Here is a 21949-nt window from a genome sequence, read left to right on the forward strand (position 1 = left end):
ATAGATAGAATAGAATAGATCTACATCTATTGCGAAATACAAAAGATAATCCTCACCAGTTTTCCGTGAGAAATTGGTGTGAGAAAAAGTAGTAACAAAATATTTTCACAACTGAGATAGCGAATGTTGTCACTTAGTTGACGATATGTAATAAATATACAAAAAATGACCCTCAATGTAGATATAGAATTCAAAAATCTAATAATATTGAGTCTTCCATTTAAACTGAGCAAGTTGACTTCTGCTTCCGGTATAACCGGAAGTGCCACAAACTTGTGAATATTGTCATTTGATTCGTCTTATTTGTTTATATTTGTTCTCAAAATTCGAAATTCTTATCATTTGTAGTTTCTGAGAAAATTGTCAAAACGTACATTTACGTTTACAACAGTTAAAGCCCACAAATTTGCAAACGTACATGTACGTTTACAATAGTTAAAGGGTTAAAATAACTCTTCTTTCAGTTTTATTTTATAAGAGTAGCAATATTGAAAAAGTTTGAGAATACATAGCTTTATATTCATAGCTTTCTTTACTTCAAGCATATAAATCGAAGGATATGTCGCGTTTAAATAAAATAGTTTAGCACCAATAGAGTTATTATACCGTTTTTTAAACAATATTAACAATTATGTAATTCCCCCAATGTGGTTCATAATTTGTCCGCCAGAGGTCCAGAATGTTTCCCTCCACATTTCAAAATTGTATAGTTTGTTATTATTGATCAAAATACACAGCTTCCTTGTCATTGGTCGTGCGGACTTGCGGTTTCCATGTATTGATTTAGCAAGATGAAGCGCATATTTTCATGCATCATAATAATTTGTCCATCTTAAAGAAATTAGGTTAAATTTAATCAAAGTTAATTAAGAAGTTTTTCGTTTTTGCAGTGCTAATGTGTTTATTCTTTCTTCAAATGCCATAACCATACATTTTCTTTGCCTCATTTAAAGAGGGGGTGGATAGTTCAAGAAGTTTAGTCTGTAAATTTTCAGAGTTCAACGCCTTCTGCATTTGGGGGAAACGGGGGAAATTTTCTGTGATTGTGCACCATCTTACGAATTTCCCCGGTAATGGAATATGTTCAGTGGGAAATGTAAGGTGGCGTTCTGAGTTTAGAAACAGTTTTCATATTAAGTAATATCAGCCAAGTTTTTTTAGTTTTTAATTTAATAAGTAGTCGCATTTGTAACACTACATTTAGAGTAGGGTTTCGAAGAAATTGGCTACAATAAACTGCTTCTAAAAAAGTTAGTATCGCACCACTTAGTAACACTCTTCTCGCTTTAAATGAATTAGGATTAGAGATCTGGCACATATTGACTTTCTTGGGTTCAGGTGTAATTGCAGTCTATCTTTGTTTTAAGCTTTCTTTTGTCCGCACATAAAAAAGAAATTTTCAAAGGGAACTACTTTTGTAACACGAATCGATAGAATCGTTGAAATTTTCATCGAAATGACACCGAAGCTATAAAGTTGCAATTGTTATAGAGATCATAGAAAAGCTATGTTACAGGTCATTTACTATTACTCTGGATATTCTGATCTCATTCTCCAGAGATGTGGAACGTAGCGTCTTGGAATTCCACACGAGTTTGATAATTTGTTACTTCAATTACTACACGAAGGATTCCTAATGATGAAATTGAAAATACGAACTGATATAATTATCAAAGTTCATATAACAAGGTTTTTGTGTAGTTTGTCGCTGTGCTCTTCTATGGTAGTTGAAAATGTAGCTTCCAACTCTAATTAGCAATTTGCGCTATAATTTTATTGAATAACGCTGATTCGTTGTTTTTTGGTAGTTTGGAGCTTACTCTAATTAATTACAAACGACGGTTTTATCAATATAAAATAAAAAGTTCTGGACTTTAAAGATGATGCCACCATCTATCGAAATGTCGGGAAAAATCCATTATCCGATGAAGCTAAAGTACACTGACAACGGCCGCGAAAGCGTACACTCTGAAAAGAATCAAGCTGATACGAACAATATTGTAATTTGATTTTTCTCGAAACATTTGAAAACTGTTTTGTCTATTATTTTGATTTTTGAGCTCAGGGCTTTCAACACACTTCAATAGAATTCTCTTTTCATCAAGTGCAAGTTTTCTTAGGACGACATTTGTCTGTGATCAGATCCCTAGAGATAGCACCGTCCCTTCGTGGATGAATTTATTACGGGTTCAATTCAACTCCAAATTATTCCGTACTGAACATTCTTATTGATTTGAAATCCTTTAAAACTTTTTTTAATTTTTTATTTGCAGCGGGAGCGCTAATTCGTATTTAACACTCGAGTTTTTCTTTTAAAAGAATAGCAAACAAATAAATACTACGCTGTTGTAATTAGGAGCAAGGTAAACAGCTTGTGTATTCATCTTGCTCTTTTTAGTTACGTCAGCAGCGTATAAAATCAGAAAGAAACTAAAAAGAACGATACTTATGAAAAGAGTGGAATAAATTTATTTCTCGAAGTCAAGTGCTTGTCAGCTACTTTAATTCATAATTGACAGGAAATTCTGACGGCGATGTTAAGAACGCATTCGACAAGCAAAGTGGTTTTACTTTGCGTGTTTTTAAAAGTTTTATTCACTATTTCCGATGCCAGCCAAACCAGAAATTTGAAATTAGATGTTTATCGGGCAGTTATCGGAGACAAACTCGATTTTTTTAGAATTTGTTTTATTCGTTTTTCATTATTTTCAAATGAGTTTAATGAAGGTATTCAACAAGCAAATTACACCTTAATCGTTTTATAACAAAGCACTTCGTTAATTATGTTGGCAAATACATCAAACGGATATGTCGCATCAATATTACTTTCACCTTGTTTTAAAAAGCTAAAAATAATTACATTAGAGAGGCGGGCAAATTTTAATGATAATGATTGGTGGTTCAATTTAAAAAAAAATAGACGCTTTTAGGCATTTTAAAGTAAAATCTTTTTGTGCTGCTTAAAAATGTTTGCAGATTTAATTTACTATTTTGAACTTTGGAACCGAGAATAACCTTACACAAAAATTTAATTGTAACGACATTGAATAAAAAAATAAAATAAAATATTTTACATCCACCATTTCAAGCAGATTTGTTTTAAATTAAAAATCTGCATTGTGAATGTGTGGTTTTAGTCTTAAAGTTTGTTTTTAAAAGCTAAAAATAATTACATTAGAGAGGGGAAATTTTAATGATGATTGGCGGCTAAAATTTTTAACCAAAAAGTAGAAGTTTGATGTTGACCCGGCGCATCCACCATTTTCAAGCAGAAATTCATATTGTGCTGTTTTAAAAATTTTAAATTTAGCATAATTAATGAACGTGAAAAACGTTAAAACTTTTGCAGTTGCAAAATTTAATTTATTATTTTGTATTTAGGGGAATAAATTAATCAATAAATTAATTATGTTAGCAGACACATGAAAAACTTTATTGTAATGATTTTGTGTAAAAAATAAAATAAAAATTTTTATAGCCACCATTTTTAAACAGGTTTATTTTAAATTAAAAATTCTGATGGTTTTTATCTTAAAGTTTTTTTAAAAATGTAAAACATTTAATGATAGGTGGGGGCTACATTTTTTTACAAAAAATTGGAATTTTTTATGTTGATTTGGTACATTCACTATTTAAAAAGTAATTTCCATTAATTATTTTAAAATTTTAAATTTGGCACAATTAAGGAACGTGAAATAGTTAAAACTTTAATAATTGCAAGATTTCATTTATAATTTTGCAACAGAAAATAATAATTAAGTTGGTAGATACATCAAAAATTTAAATGTAATGACAACTCGAGAATAAAAGAATTATTAAAAAAATTCTATTTACCATTTTCAAGCAGATTTGTTTTAAATTAAAAATTCTCATTGTGAATGCGTAGTTTTAGTCTGTTTGCTAAAAATGCTTACGTTAGAGGGGAGGAAAGTTTAGTGATAATCATTGGCCGCTACACTTTTTACAAGAAATTAGAACGTTCTATGCTGACCCGGCGCATCCACCAATATTAAAGTAAAAGCTCAACCCATGAACGTGATAATCCTAAAAAAGTAGTTACGAGCTTTAATTTAAAACGGGGAATTATCAATAATTACAACAAATATTAATTGGTAATCACAACTTGTAAATAAAAAAAAAATCTAGTTACAATTTTAAAGCAGATTTGTTTTAAATTAAAAATGCTCACTGTGAATGCGTGATTTTAGTGTTGAAGTTTGAAGAGAAAAAATATAAATGTTTTATAGTTTTGGTTTTGTATTGCATTGCAACGAGAGAATGTGGTTAAAATAGCGAGAAAAATTATTTATGTCGAATTGAAAGTCAACACGGCGACTTTGTTGTACAAATATTGTATGAAAAATTGAGATGAGCGATTTAAGCTCGTATTTTGTAGAAAGTTGACGTGTAGTTTATTTGTTTAGTCGAGTTGGTTTTAAGGGTGTTTAAGCTGTGTTGTGGTAAACTGTTAGTTTTAAAAAGTTCTGAGGTTATAAAGCCGCTTTATTATGACAGGGTGGAATTTAATTAATATAATCGTATTCTTCGTGGAGACATTTATCTTTCATTCGCACATTGTTCGTGTACGACGAGTCGGAAATTGCATTAGCTGATAAGATGCATAACTAAGTGAGTAAAAATGTGGTATTAATGTCCAAGTCATGTCTTGCGATGTGCACTAATCGAATACCACGTCGTGGTATAACAAACCGACGTCACTTTGTACACGTCACTTAGCGGTTAGTGAAGCTTTCGTTAATTGCTAAGGGGTCGCATGGTTCCTCTTTGGGTGGTGGGCTGCAAAGTACATCTTTCAGCAGAGCTGATTAGCAGCGTCGCACAGGATAGCATAGCATAGTACGGCGTCGGGGCGCTTGCGCTACTAACGACGTCGACAAGAACGTCGGGTGAGTCAGTTTCTGTCGAAAATCGCGCGTGGCCAGACCAACTAACCCCGTACACTTTCAATGTCACGTTTCCAGTGTTGTATCACTATAGTAAACATCTCCCATTTAATTATTTAATACGGTAAGTCGACAACGGATTTTGAATTTAGCCATCAAAACCTGGGAAATGACACCGGATAAGCCGGTTTTCCGAGCTGAGGTCAATATTGTTTTTACGTCTGATTCTGTGGTTCGGCAACTTTTAACACGCGGCATTTTGCCAAGTGTCGTTCTTGCAAAAACATTTATACTTTGTCATTTACACCAGTTTTTGACGGTGCGTGAAATATGCCCGACCACGCACTCACAGTTTTCAAACTTACAAACAACTTTAACTAAGTTGACTGGAATCGATATTTTGCCGACAGAATTCACTCGCATTCAAGCAACATCAAATTTAAAACAGCTTACGGATTCACTGGACTAAAGACCGCACCAAGCAATATTCCTAATATCTATGCTAATGTTTTTTTCAATTCACTCTTTCCAAGCACAAACTGGGGGTAGTTTTTTTCTTCTGATTATTGACGATCTCGCCCCATCTGTCAAGGGTCATAATTAACCGCAATTCTGCGGTAACTGTGGGGAGATTACGACCAATTTCCTAACTATTATATCGACATATTTTTCGAACTCGATTCCGATAGAACATCAATACAAACAACGTTATGTAAACAATTTAATTGACGGGTTACATTACGCATTTTAAATATTGACACGGGTCCACTAACTTTTGATTCATATCGAAAATTCAAATCCGTTGGGACCGTCGCTTTTCAATTTATGTCAAATAATAAAACTAACTGTTGAATTTTTTCACATATTTCTCTCATCATTACTATGCTAAATTTGTGTGGCCAGCGCAATAACGCAAACAAGTTGTAAATCACTTATTGTGGTTAGAGGGTTCAGTAAGTGTCAAACTTAGTTTTGCTTGAATTTACGTTTATTAAATTCATGCTTTCAGAATACGTAACGATAATATTACTGCACTAACATTTCCATTTTAGCTCTTATTGTTTCAACTGCTTATGAGTTTATTTTATCACGTTGTGACTTTGTGTATTTTTTATTCCAGCAGCGATGACAGAATAGAATATTATTTTACAACTGTGCTATTTTCAAAGCGCGGGGATTTTATTTGTTTTTCCGCCTTAAGATACTCTCTTATCAGCCACTTTTTTATAGAAACTTTTCGTGGAAAAAATTCCAACATTGGAGAAAAATGCAACGCAAAGTAAATATTTCTGGTCGCCTGGCTTGCACGTCGCTTAGATTGTAAATTGTCCTGGTTTTTTATCGCCTTAAAAGTTACGGATAATCTGCTTCATTCTCAGTTTGCTTTCATTTTCTCTTCTAATTAAATTTTCAATTTAACCTGGCCCTCGCCACGTCCGTTATAGAAAATTCTGGGATACAATGTCCACGAAATAATACGTATAAGAATGTTTTGGCACGTACTTGTGATTTTTAAGCCCCATGTCTGTAATTTTATTTTTGTTGTTTACAGAAGTTAGGATCCGTTGGAATTAACTTTGTAAGATCTTCATGACGTAAATTAGACAAAGCTTTCTGTTTATACAACCATATTTTATTTGAAGCAGATTAAGTTTGTTTTCTCTTGTGTTGTTATGAGGGTAATGGTTCGATCTTGTGAAACTGCTTTACCTTTATGTTACCTTATAAGTCAGTACTTACATAGAAAATAATTTATAGCATGTAGTCCGAATTTTAGTGTTGTGCTGCGGTGGAATAAATAATGTTGTTACATATAAATGGAGCATAAATTTTGCAAAGTTAAACCCTTCAGGGGATAAAATTCGATTGCTAAATGTATTACAACACATTGGAAATGATATTTTTGATGGCGCTACTTTGAGATACCATTATTCATATTAAGGCGGTTCAAGGAGTTCCGAAACGGATAAAGTCGTAAAAGTCATTATTATGAAAAAGCTCCTATCATAAAACATGTTCGTTTACACATGTTCACTCAATCTGTCTTACTGTCGCCTATCCTGCTAAGGAAAATCTAATGAGACACACGAAAAATTCCGAAAAGACAGATTTTCATTCCCTCTAGGGAATTACTTTTACCGTTTTAATTATACCATTTTATGTATTGAAAAAACATTATTGCAATCGTTCCCGTTGTATGGAAATGTAAAATCAAATTTGTAATTTAAAATTTTGTCTTCAGGGCAATGTTACATTTTTTCAAAACGATTTATTTACATGTATACATACAAAACACCACCGTCAGAGAAAACTTATATCCATACTTTTTTTTATCTGCGGGATTCTATATGTTTCCCCAATAATTTCAACGATTCTAATAATTTCCATTCGGAAAGATATATTGCTATTACGACATTCCAAAAATCCCATTCTCACTTGTCAATTTAATCTTGGAAATCTTCCATATCATAACTGATTTCTTTCATTTTAGAGACGTGTCATACAAGTGATTTTAACACCTTCACATTGCCGCAATAAATTTTATCTTTTGATGATTTTCTGCGCAACCTGTTACGGTTTGTAAAGTGAAAATGTCCATTTTACCCTTAATGTATTAATTAAAGTCATTAATACATTAAGCTGGCCATTTTCTACTAAGGGGATGTAATAGACTTCGAAGAGCGGCACCATCACACTTAGTGTAACGTAAAACAAACTAGACAACATAAATATACGTAACTGAACATTACCGAACATCAACGAACAGTGTTTATCTCTTGAGTTGCTAATGTATTATGAAAATGTAGTTCATAATTATTAAAAATGCAAAGGATCACTTACCTTCACTAATAAACTGCAAATAACTTAAAATAATGGTGGATGCGCCGGGCCAATGTAGTCGAACAAAGTAATTGCTTAGTTCTGGTTGAACCAGAATGCAATAAAGTACGATTATACACGGTAAACTGCTCGAAAAAACCTATTAAAATATTTTGCACACAAAGATGAGTCTCGTTAATTCATTTTTCAAACAGCATAAAATCCAGTAAACAGAATTTAGATTTTTTGCTTTTATTTAATTAAGTTTTCCCGCTCTATTTTAGCTTGGTATTTGCAACAAACAGCATTAATCTGATAAATCAAATAAGAAATTTTATAATGTCCGGTCATCAAAAAAAGTTTTAGAAATTTTTAGTTTGCCCGAAAGATTACTAAATAAAACTGAAAAATATAAATAGAGGCAATATATAATTGAGATTATTCCAGATTAAAATATGATCTGAAAATATGGAATTTGAAATAAACTCGCCCATAACAAATACCGGTTTATGTCCCGCGGTTATTTAACTATTGAGGTTTCTGTGTAAGCGCAAACCACAAACATTTAAAACCTTGGTATTTTTACAACTTTAATTTCCCGTTGAATTTGGGTTCTGGCTTGGTGAATTTTGCCAGACAAGTGTAAGGTGTGAGGCAACACTGCGCTAGTGGATGAACATGAGGGTGCAGATTGTGCATTGTAATAATGGTTTCAAGCAAGGGTGAATTGTTAATGCTGTTGAAAAATTCACCAACTACATTTTAACGGGAAATTTGATGTAAACCGACTTGTAAACAAATATTATTCTAAAATGTGGTATTAGAAGCGTGGGAGAATTAAATTTCCATTTTATCACACGAAATCATAACAAATTTTACTGTAGTAACGTGTTCTTCTTCCATGAATATGCGATTTCCATGAATTAATCAAAGTATGAATTCTAATTAAGGGTAGCGATGAAGTAAACACGGGAAAAACTGACCGCAGAAATGATGTGGAGGCTTTTTTTTATTAAATTTATTTAACACCTTTAAATCGTTGCCACAGCTTTAAAAATTCTTCGCGCAAAAGTAATTGTAGTCGTATTACGACCTCATTTAATCAAGGCGATTTATCACAGAGATAAGTAAGCACCAACCTGTTATAAACATCTTTAATTTATTATTTACAAATGGAGTTGGCATTGTAATTTCATTCATCTAACGAAATCTTATGTTCATTTGAAACGTTTTTTAGTTTGGAATTGTCTCATTTTTCACAAAGAAACCGACACAGAATTAAAGATAATACCTTAGTGCACATGATGCACAGTCTGCTTCTCTCATTATTAATTAACTAGATTTCCAACTACGTTGAAATTTACCTTAACCAAATGCTTCCGCTGAAAATACAAAATTATTCATTTCGCATCAGGCATCATCAAATTGATACAACTTTCCTCATCAAGTAAATCTTCTGTTAATTAATTATTGCTACTCCACGTGTCTATGGTTCATTCTTTAGGTGTTAGCGTCAGATAATAATCTCGCATATTGTAATAATTAATAATTAATTTTGTACGCGACTTGAGCACGCATATTTATATTAATTCTCATTTTAATCTTGATTTTGCTTGAAACGACGCGTTTCTATTTTCATTACACCTTTAAGGACTTAATTAGTGTTTTAAAGCAACACGTTTCCATCTGTACTTTGTTTATTGTAATCATACATATTCATTATAACTGGATTTTATAACATATGCGACAATTTCATTATACGAGGAATTAAAACATTAAAACGTTAACTGAAATTTAATGAAAATACACAGGCTTTTATGCGAGCATTTTAAGAACTTTTATTTTCTCACACAAGAACACTACAAATATAAGCGAAATTTTGTCGTCATACAGTGCGTTTTCAACTGACCAGAGATTCCAACGTTAAATTTGCTATTTCATTCTAACATTTAGCGCAGCTTTTGGCCGAGCTTGCGTTTAAAGGCTAATAGTAACTATGTGCCTTAGGCTGAGCTTTCGCTTATGAGGTTTAGCCTTGATTTTAGGGAAACAATAATGTCAACCTTATCATATTAAGATTCGAACTTTAAAAAAATAAATAACTGTCAAAGTGAACATACGCTACCTGTCATAATAAAGTCAACTCTTTATTGGTATAGTTAAACTGTTTGTTAATAATTGAGAGATTTCAACACACGATAGGATGAAAATTTATTTTATATTTCATTATATAAACTCAAAATGACGAAAATACTTTTTGGAAAATGCATTTTAGAGCCAAACGTGCACCCTGAGAGCACTCATCTGTCATCTGTCGTTTTTCTGTCATTAACGAAAGGTTAGCAATCAAATATTTTTCTTAAAAAAAGTTAGTAGATAATTAAATAAGTTCCATTCTTAAATTTCGCATTGTATATTGAACAAGATCGGAATCCTAATCCTGGCGACGCTGTAAAATAAATGAGAATTTTAATCCAGCTGCGGCTTCAAATGTAAAATCTTTGTCTACGCTTTCCGATGTAAAAATTATCCTGGAGGTCCTCGCTGATCCTGTAATTTAAAAAATGCCGCTGAAAGTGATTGTACTGGTTCTGTCACCAGAAAATAATAAACTATGGTTTATCAAGTGCTTGGAAGCGAAAAAATCACAAGATATCTTGTTCACGGATTTAATTTGCGTCGTTTATTCTTTACTGATTGTTTTCTATACAACCCTTGTATTCTTGTGACTTGCCGAGGTAATCAACTCAAGCGCATTGTTACCAACACACAATGACAAGGTAACATTTTTCACGTCGCCGGAATTTCATCTCAATCCGACATAGTGTTTCCCATTTTATTTATTCCATTTAATCATACATCTACATCGCGTTATGCCGCTTCTGTTACTGTCATATAACGATGTTAAAAGACATTTGGACCCAGTCGACTGAAATGGTTCGCATGTTTACTTTTTCAACGTGCAATTAGATGGATAAAATGGCGGAATACTAATCGATATATTATTTTAAATCGAAAAAACTAGACGAGTCCAGACAGCGAAATTTAATTAAATTCACATTTTTTTACTTACCACCGTTTGTATATTTTTTCCGGCTTATAAGGGTGGTTTTAATTACAATTTTGGGTTAAGCGAAAAACATGGTTTAAGACCTAGGAAATGAAATAACAACCGACAAGGTTGTTTTTATCACACGGTTTGTTAACTTAGTTTGCATTTTATAATATTTTTTAATTAAAAGCCACGAGCTAATTAGACGTGCAGCAACATGGAAGGTAAATTCCGTGTTCAGACAGTTTAAACTTAAATACTAAATAAAATTCGATCAATCAATGAGGGTAAAATTTGAAATATTTTGGTGGTAGTAATGATGTTGGGAAACAGTGTTGTAATCATCGCCTGAGGGAGTTACGGCAATTAATTTACCGGAAATTTTGGTAATGAAGGATGGCGCAAGGGTAGAATATGTTTGGATGATTGAAAAATTTTTGTTACGTCTCCTCCTTATCACTTATCTGCCAACTCCAGGAATAAGAAAATGTGATTTCCGTTGTAAATGAGTTCTTTTTTGTATTCGTGTGGCAAACGGTGGAGTAATTTTTCGCGGCAAATTCTGTAAAATTGGGCATGAAAAGAGAGAGAATAATGTAGCTGTTAGCTAGTGTGCGAATCTAGCAACAAGTTTAATGTGAGTGATTTTTTTAAACGTAGAAACCAACCACCCTAAAGGCCATACCAAGTTTATATCATACTAAAGTTTGTGTTTATCTCAGAATTCTTAATATAAATCTAGGATTTGAAAATACTTTTATGTAGGCAAACTTTCCTTTTGTTCTACTTGTAAATTAGCATTTAGCTTCACGGGTTCTGCATATAAATTGGGAAATTAACGCATAGCAATTAAAAATCTAATTAGCTGATGTGAATTCAGAGAAAAAATCAAAAATTAATTTTTTTATTCAAACAGATTAACGAAACGAATAAAGTGAATATTTTAAAAAGATTTATTCCAAACGGAATTATCAACCTTACAAATGTTACTTTATAACTCTAAAACAGATCAAGATGTATTTCTCCGTCTGCTATAACTTTTGAGTGACATGAAAAATGCAAATTGTTTCCAAAAGGGAACTCACCACTGTTTTCTTTTAACGCACATCCGTGATGGATGACAATGAAGAATTTCTCTTTAAATGTCTGCAAACATAACGCTTTATATTTCTAATGACCTGACAGACGATTAACGACGTTACAATGAGAAAATGAAAATGTTTACAGATCATTATCGTGTCATGGACTTGCAAGATCAACTTTTTCACCACTTCGAAAATCCCTGAACCTCTGCTCTAATAATATTAACTCTTTGACACTTGATGAAAACACGAACAATCACTGATTTATAGAATAATGGTCATTATTTTCCACACATCAATTGGATTTCGCACTTTAACATAAATGAAATTGTTAATTAATTTATGACTATTATAGAATTTATCGTATGTTCAAACAATTTAAATTATAGCTAGTTCCGGTTAGTAATAATGTCTCGAAATAATTTTTAATTTAAGAGGTAATAAAGAGTTAGTAATTAGACTAGATTCTTTAACAAAAGAAACTGTCTTAAAAAATTCAAAAACCGCTACACTAGAAAGCACTCACAAACTTTCACGGTAAATAAGTAAATAGTCCCCTATAATCTCGCTTTTACGGTGGATCTATTTCGAATCGCAATCTATAGTAGCATAGAAAATAATTATTACTAATTTACGCTTGATTAATTTGCAATTAGAGAATATAACCTACTTTTCTGAAGAGTAAGATTTATATTTGCACAAGCAATGACTTAGAAGAAAGATAACATATAAAATACATGAGATGTGAGCTACCGCGGTGTCTTATTTGCTTCGCAAACAATCGATAGTTTTGTCTACATCTAGAAATTTTAGCGGGGAAAACTATTCTTCTTGTGTTGCTACAATTCCATCAAAATCGCAATTAGTTAACTGTTTATTTTAAACAAAACTGCGTGAAATGGATGATTGTTAATCCCGCGTAAATAATAACTTATGTTATGATGCAATAATATAATCTGATTTTGCATAGACCAAGCTAGTCACATATGGACGGATGCATCTAGATTTCCAGCATTAACCACGATTGTTCATAAACAACGTGCATAATTCCAGGATACATAGATTATAGATTACAAATTATAACAGTTATTTGTCTTGTACAAATTCTGTTTGCAATGAACTTTTCAGAGAAATTTATTCGTATGATGATAAATTATAATTGAAAAAATACTCAAAGGAACCCAATTACGTAACATTAAAATTTTCTCTTGATCATAAACGCTATCAAAAGTGTTATTTCATACTGAACTCCAATGTTTATAATCGTCGCGATGAAATAGGAAAATGGGTAATTAATTTCATTGTGAACGCAGTTAATAATTAAAAACAAATACCTCTGTTCTAGTTTTTGAATAAACATTTCTTTTCGCATTGTACGGAAATTTACACTGTTGTTGCCTGTGGTATCGACCGCTGTTTGAATTAATTCTTGCTAAAAGGCAAAGGCTTCGTTCCGGGAAACTACACATTAGAAATGGAAATTTAGGTGATTTCGATCACTTTTTATCACTAAAGCTGTTTTATTAAAATTATCGTTTTGCATATCACTTTGTAATAAATATCTCTTATTATCTCTTTGAACATTTCAAAAAACCAAACATCGATTTTAAGTGTAAAAATTTGCTTCTTTAATACTTTTTATAACCCAAAATCAAAAATGAAAATTGCTAGTTTTGCTGTTTATTTATCACAATATAAAAAGGGTTTCTTCGTCTCGAAGTTGGCGTTCGACTTTTAGAAAGAACAAATCCAGATTCCTACAATAACAACAAGTTAAAAAAATAATCAAAGTGTCGTGAAAGTATCTACAATATTTTCTTATTTAGCTGACGGAAAAACGAATCGGCGTCAAAGAAATAAACAACTTTTCTTGCCATCGCAATTTGTCTAACTAGCAATAGCAATTGTATTGACCCGAATTCGATGTAATTGTAGCTTAAAATTGTTAGTTCTTTGAGGAAGTATTAACATGAACCGAGAAGTTTCATATAAATTTTCTTTTCCCAAACTTCGTGTAATGAGCTTTTTGTCGGAAAATCTAGCTTGATTTTAGTTATTGATATTTTATAGCGTAGCTTCTTTTGGTCGATAACAACGTCTAGGATCGTTGCTCTAAAGAGATTAAGATATTACTGAGCATTCATGCTAGACTAGTTATTCTGTATATTGTTAGTACATTTATATCTGTGTTATTTAATCAGGCGTTTGTAAGCCGATTAAAGATTGCGCACATCCATTATAATGATCGTTAAAATGCAAACTTGTATTTTGCAAAGGATGTAAAAGCCTTAAAGCAGACCCTTTCGTTTATGCAGTATCAGAAATGTAATAAAATTCTTCCAGTGGTATGAAGTTAATGATTTTCCGTAATAAAACTCTTTTATTAGCTTGCAGCCATGCGATAATTATAGAGAATATTTTATTTTATAGCCGCATTTTAATTAAGAGTATGTATTCCACTTCTTACCTTAATATCGATGCAGACATCTTAATGACAAAAATTGTAGTATCTATACTTAATACAGTACAACTTCTTAGAGTTTTACTCTCGGGAGCAGTAAAGACAAGATATTGAAGTACAGGCTTGAAACATCACGTAAAGTACTTAAAAGTGCTAGAGATATCTTAATAATCTTTTATGGGAAGCAACAACAGGAAGTTATTTTTTAATAACAGCACAGGCATTTCTTTTTTAATTGCTTTCTCACATGGAAAATGACAACAAAAAGAATGATTTTGATTTGTGGCATTACGATCATTTCAGCTCGTCATATTCCGTCTTTATGTCTCACACTTGAATTTTATTCGTTACAACAATCCTGAAGCAATAAATCTCGATAAGACAGTCAATAATGTTTGCAATTTATCAAAATTATTTTTTTGTTTATTAACCGGAGCCAATATAGTCAGTGAGCGTCTCGTAGCGTCTCAACACGTCACCAACTTCATTAATAACCTAATGCAAAACGTCACCGCAGAATACGAAGTAGAAAAATTCGATGTAGTTTCATTCTTTTTCATCACCGCTGAAATTGTTTGAAATATCTTTGGTAATTACAATAGTCAAGAATTTTTGGATAATATTTGTACTGGAGCTGTAATGACTCATGTTAATTAAAATTGAGTGAGGTGTTAGACTTTAAATGAGAACAGTTAAATGCAACTTTAAAAACTAAGCTGAATGTTACAAAGTCATTTAAGTTATTTTAGGTCATGTGGATTTTTTCTCGACTGAACGAGAAAAACTTGAAATGAAGTAAAGTTGCGGAGTCGCATTAAATTTTTCAGATATTAACCTCTACAAAGAAGGAAATTTTGTTAGGCTGTCACATTTCAAACGCGGCTTAATCAAATTTTTATGAAATTAAGTTTGAAGAAAGAAATTGCGTCAAAGGTCATAAATAAGGTGCAACTTAATAATTATTAAATGTTATTACAGTGAAAGGTCAATTTTCTTCGATTAGTTGAACTCCGCCGCAAACTACTGCATCTGACAATTAAATTCCAAACTATTATGTAGTAACGACGGTTTAACTTTGCATGAAAACGGTTAATCAATTGATAACTGTAAATCGCATGGATTTTCGAGTGTTTGTGAAGTAAATAATTTGTTTGTTTTGTCAAGACGGTAAATTGGCAATCGTTAGTGCTTGGCTAAAACGTATTTTCGATTCTGTTGCAACTGACAGCTGTTCCCGTCATTTTCTACAAAAGTATTCCTAATTTTCACAAGTCAAATGCATCAATTTGCAATTTCTTTACTTTACGCATGAGCATGTTTATTATTAGCCCAGCGCATCCACCATTTTTCTCTCAGTGTCCGTTTAAGTAATTGCGTCTCATTTATCGAAAGAAGCATTAATCAAGTTCCACACGTACCATGATTGTCCAGACAATCGGTATCGGGTCGTGCTTAGCCCCAAATGAAAATGTATTTAGCGATATAATTCTTGTATTGTGTTGGTGCAGCAGATGGAAAACTTAGTATAGAAAACGATATCCAGAGTTCCATTCTGGACATCCACTACAGCATTGAATTGGTGTAAGTAAACCGGAATAGGAAAAGTTCCAGCAAACATTCTCGTTTGTATACGTAACATTTGCAGCGTTGTCGCTTCGGATAACTGCCGAATATAATATCTCTAAAGTTTGTATTTAAAAAATGAAAATTTCTATGTTTCTTGTGCATTAAGCGCTTAATTCAACAGTTGCGCCACGCTTTTGACCGCAAACACAAACTTAACCGCTTGAGAGTGTACCTACTCTAGCATGAGATCAATTTCCTGGCGGTGCTTTAGGAAATATTCATGGTAAAAGTATAACATCTTTTTTTCGTATGAAACTAGAACAGTTTTTAGTGTGACCTTCTTTCTAAAATTCCCTTTATATAAGACATATGGTGTTATAAAACTCTCTCTAAGCTCGACGATTTTGTCGCAAGGACGTCAATAGTTTCGAGAGAGTGTCTGGCGTCAAGTTAAAACAGATGCTCTAGAGACGTCGGTCCCATCGCTCCTACATTTGTCATAATTACTTTGAAAATCGAACAAAGATTTTTAATACGGACCCGTTCACTACAATACAAAAGGCGGAATTACGCAAAATGCTTCGCTGATTATTGATTTCGAACAAATCAGAGGCTATTTTTGGGTCACTGTTGATATCAAGGTTAGTAGTCTTCCCCAAAGTAGCTATAAATTTACTTAATAACTTAATAAATAACTATTAGTAGCACACCACTGAGTCGTTCAATTTTATAGACAAACTTTGTCCTTCGGAAAATATTGGATAAAGTTAATGAGAAAAAAACCATCAGCTTAAGATTTGAACTAACACAATTAAAAATGTACTCCGTTCTATATATAACTCAAGTCACAGTGATGTAATTGGTGAAAATCAGCAGCTTTAAATATTTCACGCTGTCTGGATCAACGACATTTAACGATCGCATTTATTATTTATTCAGAAGTTTTTTGGCGAGTTTAACGTAACTCTCTGGTTTATTATTTATAGCAGCGACAATAGAAATGCAGTTTTCCTTGTATTAATCGAAGTGTCAGACAATGATCCTAACTTTGGAAACTAAGTTTAGGGATGAAGCCACTTTCCGGTTAAATGGGTCTGTAATCTCATACCCACTAGGACATCTGCAAAAACAAAATGTGTGTCTAGAGGAATAATTGGACAGAACATTACTGTTCTTATTCAGATATTACACAAAGTTTACATTTACATAAATGCTATCGCTCAGTACTGCTTGTAAAATAGCACGGAAAAACTAAGTAATTAGAGCTGGAACTAACTAGTTCTGGACAATATCACGGTTTTGTCAAACATTGAAAGCCAACTCGGGTCAACTAAAATAAGCTTTGTGCGATTTTTACACATTACTAAAATCTCTACATAAAACTACGTTATTTCCGGCTCCCATTTTGAAACATTATTATAAAACGAGCTTAAAAGTAGAGCAAAAACCTTTTAATATGAATTGGTAATTTCTCTTATAAAATCGGGAACACTGCACCTGATGCGCCACATTTATCTTTAATTCCCCTCTTAATAAGGATTAAATTTCCTTGCTCCGCGTTTATTACTCTTGTAAACAAAATCGTCTAATTAATGGATACTCACACAGTAGTTTAGGAGATGAGTGAAAATGGGTACATTAGTCCTAAATGCGTTCCGTTTAATATTCCACTTTTTATAATTTTTAGCTTCGTTTCAAAAACAGGATATTTCATTTGGCTCTCGCATCAATACAAATCTTGTTAAAGATTCGGAGATCTTAGGAAAAAGTTTCACTAGGGGTGCATCCCCTTTTCTAATTGAAAATAATTTCCATGTGTATACAAGCGAGCTTCGACGAAAATGAAGCACAAACCACATCAGGAAGAAGCGTCGATTGTGTGAAATCATTGATATTTATATGCGCCTTTCTGTAGACACGATATAGAATAAATTTCCTCCGGTACAAGTTAATTGAAAATAATCTCAAAAAAGACATCGAAAAGACAGATTACGAATTGCTAGAGAACATTTAAATTTAAACCAAAATCGATGCAAACTGGAGCGCGAAGCGTAAGTTTAACCTATTCAACAGCGTTACTACACAATATGTTAGAAGACTCAAAGGCAAAACACACTAGCATAGATATCAAATACTTATGTAGAGTAAAATAGAATGGGAGCTTCATTATGGTTAGATAAACCATCAGAATTTATGAAAGACTAGAATATGCTACAGTAATTTTCTCAAGAGGAAATTAGTATTTTGTGTCGACAAATAATTGTCGTTGGTGAATAATTAATCTCTAATAAAAAATATAACCATAAATTATATGTTTTTCGGGCATGTATGTGAGACTTATTCAAAGTTCTATTAAAGTAGCAATTTCGTCCAAATTGTGGATCATTAGTCTGACGATGGCAGGTGCATCAATAAATCAAAAATCCCGTTTCGGGTTTTCACCATTTTAGTGGCTCACAAATGTGCGACTAAAATAAATGATTACATTGCTAATAACCCTTTTACAGCGAGACGTGGGCTTATTTCCGTCACTGTGTATATATCGGCGGAAGTAAATACTACAACGTTTAAGTGCGCGCATTAGAGAAATTTGCGAAATTTTCTATTTCCTGTTGTTTTATTGTCAACGCTCCCCACTGTTGGGGTGGAATAATTTCACAGGTTTCGACGTTGGTGTCATTCGTCCCTGCAATTTCAATATCTTTCCTTCGACAATGATGCATTTACGAGTTCACAAAGAGCGCGACAGTGCAAATCAGCACAGAGCAGAAATTGTAGCAAGATAGGATAAACGGAGGCGGAATACCAACACTAACATCAACACATTGATCGCATTGCAATTTGTATCATGATGTCCTCACTTTGAACAGGAAGCAAATATCTCGTAGAATTCACAAATTGAAATTATCCGACGATGTCGTAATTCACTGACTGTTAATGGATCAGAGAAATTCAATACATTGGAGGCGTAGGCACTAAACATTTTAATAAGACGGAGAACGTTTTATCAAAAAAATATAATAAGACGATATCAACAGTGTCAACAACCTACAAAAAATTCAATAATGGGAAAATGCAAACTTTTACAAAAAACACAATAAAGGCTCAAGATATTCTCACCACCGGTATATCGCGAATTTAGCCCGGAAAATCCAAAACAATTAAAATAATGTTTAAAATTAGACAACAAAATGCATGAGTACGTGTTGTGATCGATTTTTCTTAAGAGGACTTTTTGCAAGACTTTTCAAACATGACCACCTTCAGAAGATTTTTCATTAAGAGCGGTCGCTACCTAAAATCCTTATGGGCAATGCAATGTAAACTGGAGTCATCATATCTCAAAAACGGTTTGGACTAGAAAACTGAAATTTAGAATATATACTGTCCTTGTAGTTATCTACAAACTTCGGTTTGCGTTGTTGTATCAAAAATGAATCCAATCGGATTGTAAAGCAAGTCGTTCTGAATACAACGGTCCTAAGTTTTAAAAAATATTCCAATAGTATTCGTAGCGTAAATTTTATATTTTAAATCGAAGCTGAAATTTTGTAATTTACAACCAGCAATTGCCGGCAAACCAAAGAAATTAGTACTTCTCCCACAAGCACAAAATTTATGGTGGGGTCAGGTAGTTTGACGAAACCAAGAGGTCCAGCTGTTTGTAAAATAATAGCTCTTTCTTGGAAATGGCAATAGGAAAATAATAGAACTGTATTTTCATCTTTGCACTGCATTATTGGACCACAGGAAAAATGTTAAAAAAAACTCTTATATTAATAACGATTTCTGTACTAGGAACAACTACCTATTTCACGTTCCTATGCATTTGTTATGCAGAACCGGAAGCAAAAATTAGTTTTTTATCGCCAATAATTTTGTCGTCGCGACGGTTTAAAAATGTAGTTTGTAAGTTTTAGCGATTTTTGAGGCATAGTAGAACCAAACACCTAATCTCATTTTTCAAAATAATGCTCACATGGCGTAAGTTTTTTATTGTAATCCAAAAAAGTACCTTAAAAATCTTTCGCAATACATTAGTCTATGATATTTAGTAAATTTTTTTTGTTAATTCCTATTATTTTAGAATGCGTGACTCACTATGTCCCCCCCCCCCCCCTACATATAAATGTGTTAAACATATCTCAGTTGTCATTTCAGATTTGATTCAACTTGTTTTTAAAATTTAAGGAAAAATGATTTTTTATCAAATTAGTCAAAATTGGAAACGCATACACCAAACGATCTTTTAGTTCGCTTTAGATTGTAACAAAAGCCGTACGATCACAAATGCAAATGACCTCGGCGAATAAATGAAGTGATTTGTGAAATTTGGAATAAATGTAGTTTACAAGTGTTTCGTCATGATATTGAAAACTAGCGTTTTTTTCTCAAATTTAAAACAGAATTTGCATAAAATTTAAAATTAAAACAGACTTTTTTATCACAGTTATGTTAAAAAAAAGAGTTAGCAAAAGTTTCCACTAAAACTCGAAATTTCACTTCTTGGACGTCGCGACGCCAAACTGACAGTGATAAAAAAGCGTTATATTCTGGAACTTAATCAACCATAAGCCGTAAGCATTTGAACAAAAGGCGCATATTTGTTTTCCAACTAATTTTAATTTTTTTTTTAAATTTAAAAAATGTAAATTAGGCAATTTTGTGCTCTCATGTTACTTCAATTAGTTAGTCACGGTTTTGATCACGTCTTTCATTATTAAATATATAATATACCTCAAATATATGACGCATCTTACTTTATAAAAAATTCCGGTAATTTTAAATGGTAAAAAAACAAATAAGAAAGTGCATCTCTAGGTTCTACAATTTGCTTTGAAAAATTTATTATGTTAAGCTGATTGTTTTATGGCGGTTATTAGACCCAAGCTCAAAAAACAAAGACAATTTCTTCAATCAAAGACATGCCTTGAACTTTCAAAGCCAACTGAGGATACGTTTTTTATCGGATGATACTAGAGAGGACAGTCAATTCGGTATCCAACACATGCATTGAAATCGGTTCAAAATGCGTCTAGCTTATAGATGTTGCACCTGCTGCTCTTTCTCTTTTTAAACTAAAGTAGTCTGATCGATTCGAATATAAAATGTACGCGCTATCGGTCAGAACTTTAAATTTAAATACTTTAGATGTGAGATTTTATAATTCTACCCCTTGATAGAATTTTTGCAAGAGAAGAGTGGTTTGAATTTGGCTCCTTTTGTGACGTCACACTTATGGACCCTATTGAACTGGTAAAGGCGTTCGGATTCGTTAAACTTACAAAAAGAACAAAAAAGCCTCGCGGAAGACGGAAAGAAATATAGAAAAGAATCGAATCAGTAAGTAAGTAATCTAAGTTTTCTTTTCTGTGGACATATTAACATGGAAATGAAATCAATAGAGTAAATGTAAATAACACCCTGAGGAACTTGAGAGGTTGACATTTCAGTCTAAGTCTAAAAGATTGAAAATGTGTGTAGGATGGGCAAAGTGAAACGTGAAGCTTGGAATTTGTGAAGTTATTATAATTATTCGTCGTTTCTTGTACTATTGAAATATTCATCTCCATCAGTATCTCGCTTCGTTAATTAACATTAAGGCAAGTGCAAATCAAGCGTTAATCCTTAATGGTAAGTTGTTGACATAGTGTTACCGTTTGTTGCCTAGAAACTAATCAGAAAATTAAGGGTTAATTAAAAAGATGTTTCCGAAATTACTAACGGGAATTGAAAATCTGACGTCAGGTAGGGTGCGGTGTTATTCAATTTACTTTTTTCAGAAAACGAAGTCTGCACGTGAAACTTGGCGTATTTGAAAGACAGGATCTTTGTGCAAAAAACTACTTAATCGGAGTTCGTCGTTTCTAATTAAACTAACAGTGACGTACGCTTTATATTTCACTAATTTAATTGTAAAAAAAAGCACATGATATATAGTTATTCGAGCTTGAGTTTTATGCGACAGATTGAAATGTCAAGCATTGTCTGCATTCCAATTCTCAAGTTGTTTACACAGAGAAAATTGGAACAGCATCACACAGAGCGATTAGAACTGCAAAAC

The 21949-nt window shown here is 32.6% G+C and overlaps 1 long non-coding RNA gene across 1 annotated transcript in view; it reads left to right on the forward strand.

Annotated features, from left to right (window-relative positions):
* Positions 1-1901: 1901 nt before the first annotated feature.
* The window catches only part of LOC148167592 (uncharacterized), a 52786-nt gene continuing 32738 nt past the window's right edge, over positions 1902-21949 (forward strand). Inside the window, exons 1-2 of the long non-coding RNA XR_015770849.1 lie at positions 1902-2000; positions 4913-5028. This is a non-coding gene — a long non-coding RNA (uncharacterized LOC148167592). The remainder of the gene's footprint in view (positions 2001-4912; positions 5029-21949) is intronic.

Source organism: Gnatocerus cornutus, chromosome 10, assembly GCF_029298725.1.
Source record: "Gnatocerus cornutus isolate USDA-ARS CGAHR chromosome 10, icGnaCorn1.1, whole genome shotgun sequence".
NCBI lineage: Eukaryota > Metazoa > Arthropoda > Insecta > Coleoptera > Tenebrionidae > Gnatocerus > Gnatocerus cornutus.